Below are 7,361 nucleotides of genomic sequence, written 5' to 3'. Positions count from 1 at the left end.
GATTCCGATGCTTCACTTCAGGTCTACTGTATCCCTTGGACCTTCTTATTGACGATGAAACACAGCAATTGCAACCGAATTTAATACAAAAGGCACAATGCCGACTTAAGTACAAGAGGACTGACACTTTCACTTTCTGTGAATTGAACCCCCCATGTGAGTCCAGTTTTAGATTCCGATGCTTCACTTCAGGTTTACTGTATACCTTGGACCATCTTATTGACGATGACACACAGAAATTGCATCCGAATTTAATACAAAAGGCACAATGCCGACTTAAGTACAAGAGGACTGACACTCTCACTTTCTATGATTTGAACCTCTCCTGTGAGTCCAGTCTTAGATTCCGATGTTTCACTCAGGTTTACTGTATCCCTTGGACCTTCTTATTGTCGATGAAACACAGAAATTGCATCCGATTTTAATACAAAAGGCACAATGCCGACTGAAGTTCAAGAGGACTGACACTCTCATTTTCAATGATTTGAACCTCTCCTGTGAGTCCAGTTTTAGTTTCCGATGCTTGACTTCAGGTTTCGTGTATACTTTGGACCTTCTTATTGACGATGAAACACAGAAATTGCATCCGAATTTAATACAAAAAGCACAACGCCGACTTAAGTACAAGAGGACTGACACTCTCACTTTCTATGATTTGAACCTCTCCTGTGAGTCCAGTTTTAGATTCCGATGCTTCACTGCAGGTTTCCTGTATACCTTGAACTTTCTTATTGACGATGAAACACAGAAATTGCATCCGAATTTAATACAAAAGGCACAATGCCGACTTAAGGAAAAGAGGACTGACACTCACTTTCTATGAATTGAACCTCCCCTGTGAGTCCAGCTTTAGATTCCGATGCTTCACTTCAGGTTTACTGTATACCTTGGACCTCCTTATTGACGATGAAACACAGAAATTGCATTCGAATTTAATACAAAGGGCACAATGCCGACTTAAGTACAAGAGGACTGACACTCTCACTTTCTATGATTTGAACCTCTCCTGTGAGTCCAGTTTTAGATTCCGATGCTTCAATTCAGGTTTACTGTATCCCTTGGACCTTCTTATTGACGATGAAACACAGAAATTGTATCCGAATTTAACACAAAAGCCACAATGCCGACTTAAGTACAAGAGGAGTGACTCTCACACTTTTTATGATTTGAACCTCTCCTGTGAGTCCAGTTTTAGATTCCGATGCTTCACTTCAGGTTTACTGTATCCCTTGGACCCTCATATTGACGATGAAACACAGAAATTATATACGAATTTAATACAAAAGGCACAATTCCGACTTAAGTACAAGAGGACTGACACTCACACTTTCTATGAATTGAACCTCTCCTGTGAGTCCAGTTTTAGATTCCGATGATTCACTTCAGGTTTACTGTATCCCTTGGACTTTCTTATTGTCGATGAAACACAGAAATTGCATCCGAATTTAATACGAAAGGCACAAGGCTGACTTAATTAGAAGAGGACTGACACTCTCACGTTCTATGATTTGATCCTCTCCTGTGAGTCCAGTTTTAGATTCCGATGCTTGACTACAGGTTTCGTTTATACCTTCGACGTTCTTATTGACGATGAGACACAGAAATTGCATCCGAATTTAATAAAAAGGAACAATGCTGACTTAAGCACAAGAGGACTGACACTTTCAATTTCTATGATTTGAACAACTCCTGTGAGTCAATATTTAGATTCCGATGCACACTTCAGGTCCACTGTATCACTTGCACCTTCTTATTGACGATGAACCACAGAAATTGCATCCGAATGTAATACAAAAGGCATAATGCCGACTTAAGTACAAGAGGACTGACAATCTCACTTTCTATGATTTGAAACTCTCCTGTGAGTCCAGTTTTAGTTTCCGATTTTTCAATTCAGTTTTACTATATCCGTTGGACCTTCTTTTTGACGATGAAGCTCAGAAATTGCATCGGAATTAAATTCAAAATGCACAATGGCGACTTAAGTACAAGAAGACTGACACTCTACCTTTCTATGATTTGAACCTCTCCTGTGAGTCCAGTTTTAATTTCCGATGCTTCACTTCAGGCTTACTGTATCCTTTTGACCCTCTTATTGACGATGAAACACAGAAATTGTATCCGAATTTAATACAAAAAGCACAATGATGACTTAAGTACAAGAGGACTGACACTCTCACTTTCTATGATTTGAACCTCTCCTATGAGTCCAGTTTTAGATTCCGATGCTTCACTTCAGGTCTACTGTATCCCTTGGTCCTTCTTATTGGCGATGAAACACAGAAATTGCATCCGAATTTAATACAAAAGGCATAATGCAAACTTAAGTACGAAAGAATAGACACTCTCACATTCTATGATTTGAACCTCTCCTGTGAGCCCAGTTTTAGATTCCGATGCTTCACTTCTGGTTTCCTGTATACCTTAGACATTCTTATTGACGATGAAACACAGCAATTGCGTCCGAATTTAATACAAAAGGCACAATGCCGACTTAAGCACAAGAGGACTGACACTCTCACTTTCTATGATTTGAACCTCTCCTGTGAGTCCAGTTTTAGATTCCGATGCTTCACTTCAGGTTTACTGTATCCCTTGGACCTTCTTGTTGACGATGAAACACAGAAATTGTATCCGAATTTAATACAAAAAGCACAATGCCGACTTAATTACAAGAGGACTGACACTCTCACTTTCTATGATTTGAACCTCTCCTATGAGTCCAGTTTTAGATTCCGATGCTTCACTTCAGGTCTACTGTATCCCTTGGACCTTCTTATTGGCGATGAAACACAGAAATTGCATCCGAATTTAATACAAAAGGCACATTGCCGACTTATGGAAAAGAGGACTGACACTCTCACTTTCTATGATTTGAACCTCTCCTGTGAGTCCAGTTTTAGATTCCGATGTTTCACTTCAGGTTTCCTGTATACATTGGACCTTCTTATTGACGATGAAAACAAGAAAATGCATCCGAATTAAATTCAAAAGGCACAATGCCGACATAAGTACAAGAGGACTGACTCTCTCACTTTCTATGATTTGAACCTCTCCTGTGAGTCCAGTTTTAGATTCCGATGTTTCACTTTAGGTCTACTGTATCCCTTGGACCTTCTTATTGACGATGAAACACAGAAATTGCATCCGAATTTAATACAAAAGGCACAATGCCGACTTAAGGTCAAGAGGACTGACACTCTCACTTTCTACGATTTGAACCTCTCCTGTGAGTCCAGTTTTAGTTTCCGATGCTTCACTTCAGGTTTCCTGTATACCTTGGACCTTCTTATTTAATACAAAAGGCACAATGCCGAACTAGTACAAGAGGACTGACACTCTCACTTTCAATGATTTGAACCTCTCCTATGAGTCCAGCTTTAGATTCCGATGCTTCACTTCAGGTCTACTGTATCCCTTGGACCTTCTTATTGACGATGAAACACAGAAATTGCATCCGAATTTAATACAAAAGGCACAATGCCGAATTATGGAAATGAGGACTGACACTCTCACTTTCTATGATTTGAACCTCTACTGTGAGTCCCGTTTTAGTTTCCGATGCTTCACTTCAGGTTTCCTGTATACGTTGGACCTTCTTATTGACGATGAAACACAGAAATTGCATCCGAATTAAATTCAAAAGGCACAATGCCGACATAAGTACAAGAGGACTGACTCTCTAACTTTCTATGATTTGAACCTCTTCTGTGAGTCCAGTTTTAGATTCCGATGATTCACTTCAGGTTTACTGTACCCCTTGGACTTTCTTATTGACGATGAAACACAGCAATTGCAACCGAATTTAATACAAAAGGCACAATGCCGACTTAAGTACAAGAGGACTGACACTTTCACTTTCTGTGAATTGAACCTCCCATGTGAGTCCAGTTTTAGATTCCGATGCTTCACTTCAGGTTTACTGTATCCCTTGGACCTTCTTATTGTCGATGAAACACAGAAATTGCATCCGATTTTAATACAAAAGGCACAATGCCGACTGAAGTTCAAGAGGACTGACACTCTCATTTTCAATGATTTGAACCTCTCCTGTGAGTCCAGTTTTAGTTTCCGATGCTTGACTTCAGGTTTCGTGTATACTTTGGACCTTCTTATTGACGATGAAACACAGAAATTGCATCCGAATTTAGTACAAAAAGCACAACGCCGACTTAAGTACAAGAGGACTGACACTCTCACTTTCTATGATTTGAACCTCTCCTGTGAGTCCAGTTTTAGATTCCGATGCTTCACTGCAGGTTTCCTGTATACCTTGTACTTTCTTATTGACGATGAAACACAGAAATTGCATCCGAATTTAATACAAAAGGAATAATGCCGACATAAGTACGAGAGGATAGACACGCTCACTTTCTATGATTTGAACCCCTCCTGTGAGCCCAGTTTCAGATTCCGATGCTTCACTTCTGGTTTCCTGTATACCATGGACCTTCTTATTGACGATGAAACACAGCAATTGCATCCGAATTTCTACAAAAGGCACAATGCCGACTTAAGTACAAGAGGAATGACACTCTCACTTTCTATGATTTGAACCTCTCCTGTGAGTCCAGTTTTAGATTACGATGCTTCAATTCAGGTTTACTGTATCCCTTGGACCTTCTTATTGACGATGAAACACAGAAATTGTATCCGAATTTAATACAAAAGGCACAATGCCGACTTAAGTACAAGAGGACTGACACTCTCACTTTCTATGATTTGAACCTCTCCTGTGAAACCAGTTTTAGATTCCGATGCTTCACTTCAGGTTTCCTGTAGACATTGGACTTTCTTATTGACGATGAAACACAGCAATTGCATCCGAATTTAATACAAAAGGCACAACGCCGACTTAAGTACAAGAGGACTGACACTCTCACTTTCTATGATTTGAACCTCTCCTGTGAGTCCAGTTTTAGATTCCGATGCTTCACTGCAGGTTTCCTGTATACCTTGAACTTTCTTATTGACGATGAAACACAGAAATTGCATCCGAATTTAATACAAAAGGCACAATGCCGACTTAAGGAAAAGAGGACTGACACTCACTTTCTATGAATTGAACCTCCCCTGTGAGTCCAGCTTTAGATTCCGATGCTTCACTTCAGGTTTACTGTATACCTTGGACCTCCTTATTGACGATGAAACACAGAAATTGCATTCGAATTTAATACAAAGGGCACAATGCCGACTTAAGTACAAGAGGACTGACACTCTCACTTTCTATGATTTGAACCTCTCCTGTGAGTCCAGTTTTAGATTCCGATGCTTCAATTCAGGTTTACTGTATCCCTTGGACCTTCTTATTGACGATGAAACACAGAAATTGTATCCGAATTTAACACAAAAGCCACAATGCCGACTTAAGTACAAGAGGAGTGACTCTCACACTTTTTATGATTTGAACCTCTCCTGTGAGTCCAGTTTTAGATTCCGATGCTTCACTTCAGGTTTACTGTATCCCTTGGACCCTCATATTGACGATGAAACACAGAAATTATATACGAATTTAATACAAAAGGCACAATTCCGACTTAAGTACAAGAGGACTGACACTCACACTTTCTATGAATTGAACCTCTCCTGTGAGTCCAGTTTTAGATTCCGATGATTCACTTCAGGTTTACTGTATCCCTTGGACTTTCTTATTGTCGATGAAACACAGAAATTGCATCCGAATTTAATACGAAAGGCACAAGGCTGACTTAATTAGAAGAGGACTGACACTCTCACGTTCTATGATTTGATCCTCTCCTGTGAGTCCAGTTTTAGATTCCGATGCTTGACTACAGGTTTCGTGTATACCTTCGACGTTCTTATTGACGATGAGACACAGAAATTGCATCCGAATTTAATAAAAAGGAACAATGCTGACTTAAGCACAAGAGGACTGACACTTTCAATTTCTATGATTTGAACAACTCCTGTGAGTCAATATTTAGATTCCGATGCACACTTCAGGTCCACTGTATCACTTGCACCTTCTTATTGACGATGAACCACAGAAATTGCATCCGAATGTAATACAAAAGGCATAATGCCGACTTAAGTACAAGAGGACTGACAATCTCACTTTCTATGATTTGAAACTCTCCTGTGAGTCCAGTTTTAGTTTCCGATTTTTCAATTCAGTTTTACTATATCCGTTGGACCTTCTTTTTGACGATGAAGCTCAGAAATTGCATCGGAATTAAATTCAAAATGCACAATGGCGACTTAAGTACAAGAAGACTGACACTCTACCTTTCTATGATTTGAACCTCTCCTGTGAGTCCAGTTTTAATTTCCGATGCTTCACTTCAGGCTTACTGTATCCTTTTGACCCTCTTATTGACGATGAAACACAGAAATTGTATCCGAATTTAATACAAAAAGCACAATGATGACTTAAGTACAAGAGGACTGACACTCTCACTTTCTATGATTTGAACCTCTCCTATGAGTCCAGTTTTAGATTCCGATGCTTCACTTCAGGTCTACTGTATCCCTTGGTCCTTCTTATTGGCGATGAAACACAGAAATTGCATCCGAATTTAATACAAAAGGCATAATGCAAACTTAAGTACGAAAGAATAGACACTCTCACATTCTATGATTTGAACCTCTCCTGTGAGCCCAGTTTTAGATTCCGATGCTTCACTTCTGGTTTCCTGTATACCTTAGACATTCTTATTGACGATGAAACACAGCAATTGCGTCCGAATTTAATACAAAAGGCACAATGCCGACTTAAGTACAAGAGGACTGACACTCTCACTTTCTATGATTTGAACCTCTCCTGTGAGTCCAGTTTTAGATTCCGATGCTTCACTTCAGGTTTACTGTATCCCTTGGACCTTCTTGTTGACGATGAAACACAGAAATTGTATCCGAATTTAATACAAAAAGCACAATGCCGACTTAATTACAAGAGGACTGACACTCTCACTTTCTATGATTTGAACCTCTCCTATGAGTCCAGTTTTAGATTCCGATGCTTCACTTCAGGTCTACTGTATCCCTTGGACCTTCTTATTGGCGATGAAACACAGAAATTGCATCCGAATTTAATACAAAAGGCACATTGCCGACTTATGGAAAAGAGGACTGACACTCTCACTTTCTATGATTTGAACCTCTCCTGTGAGTCCAGTTTTAGATTCCGATGTTTCACTTCAGGTTTCCTGTATACATTGGACCTTCTTATTGACGATGAAAACAAGAAAATGCATCCGAATTAAATTCAAAAGGCACAATGCCGACATAAGTACAAGAGGACTGACTCTCTCACTTTCTATGATTTGAACCTCTCCTGTGAGTCCAGTTTTAGATTCCGATGTTTCACTTTAGGTCTACTGTATCCCTTGGACCTTCTTATT

The sequence above is a fragment of the Schistocerca americana genome, unplaced genomic scaffold (genome assembly GCF_021461395.2).
Source record: "Schistocerca americana isolate TAMUIC-IGC-003095 unplaced genomic scaffold, iqSchAmer2.1 HiC_scaffold_29, whole genome shotgun sequence".
Taxonomy (NCBI): domain Eukaryota; kingdom Metazoa; phylum Arthropoda; class Insecta; order Orthoptera; family Acrididae; genus Schistocerca; species Schistocerca americana.
The sequence above is the reverse complement of the archived record's forward strand: the minus strand, read 5'-3'. Positions refer to the sequence as shown.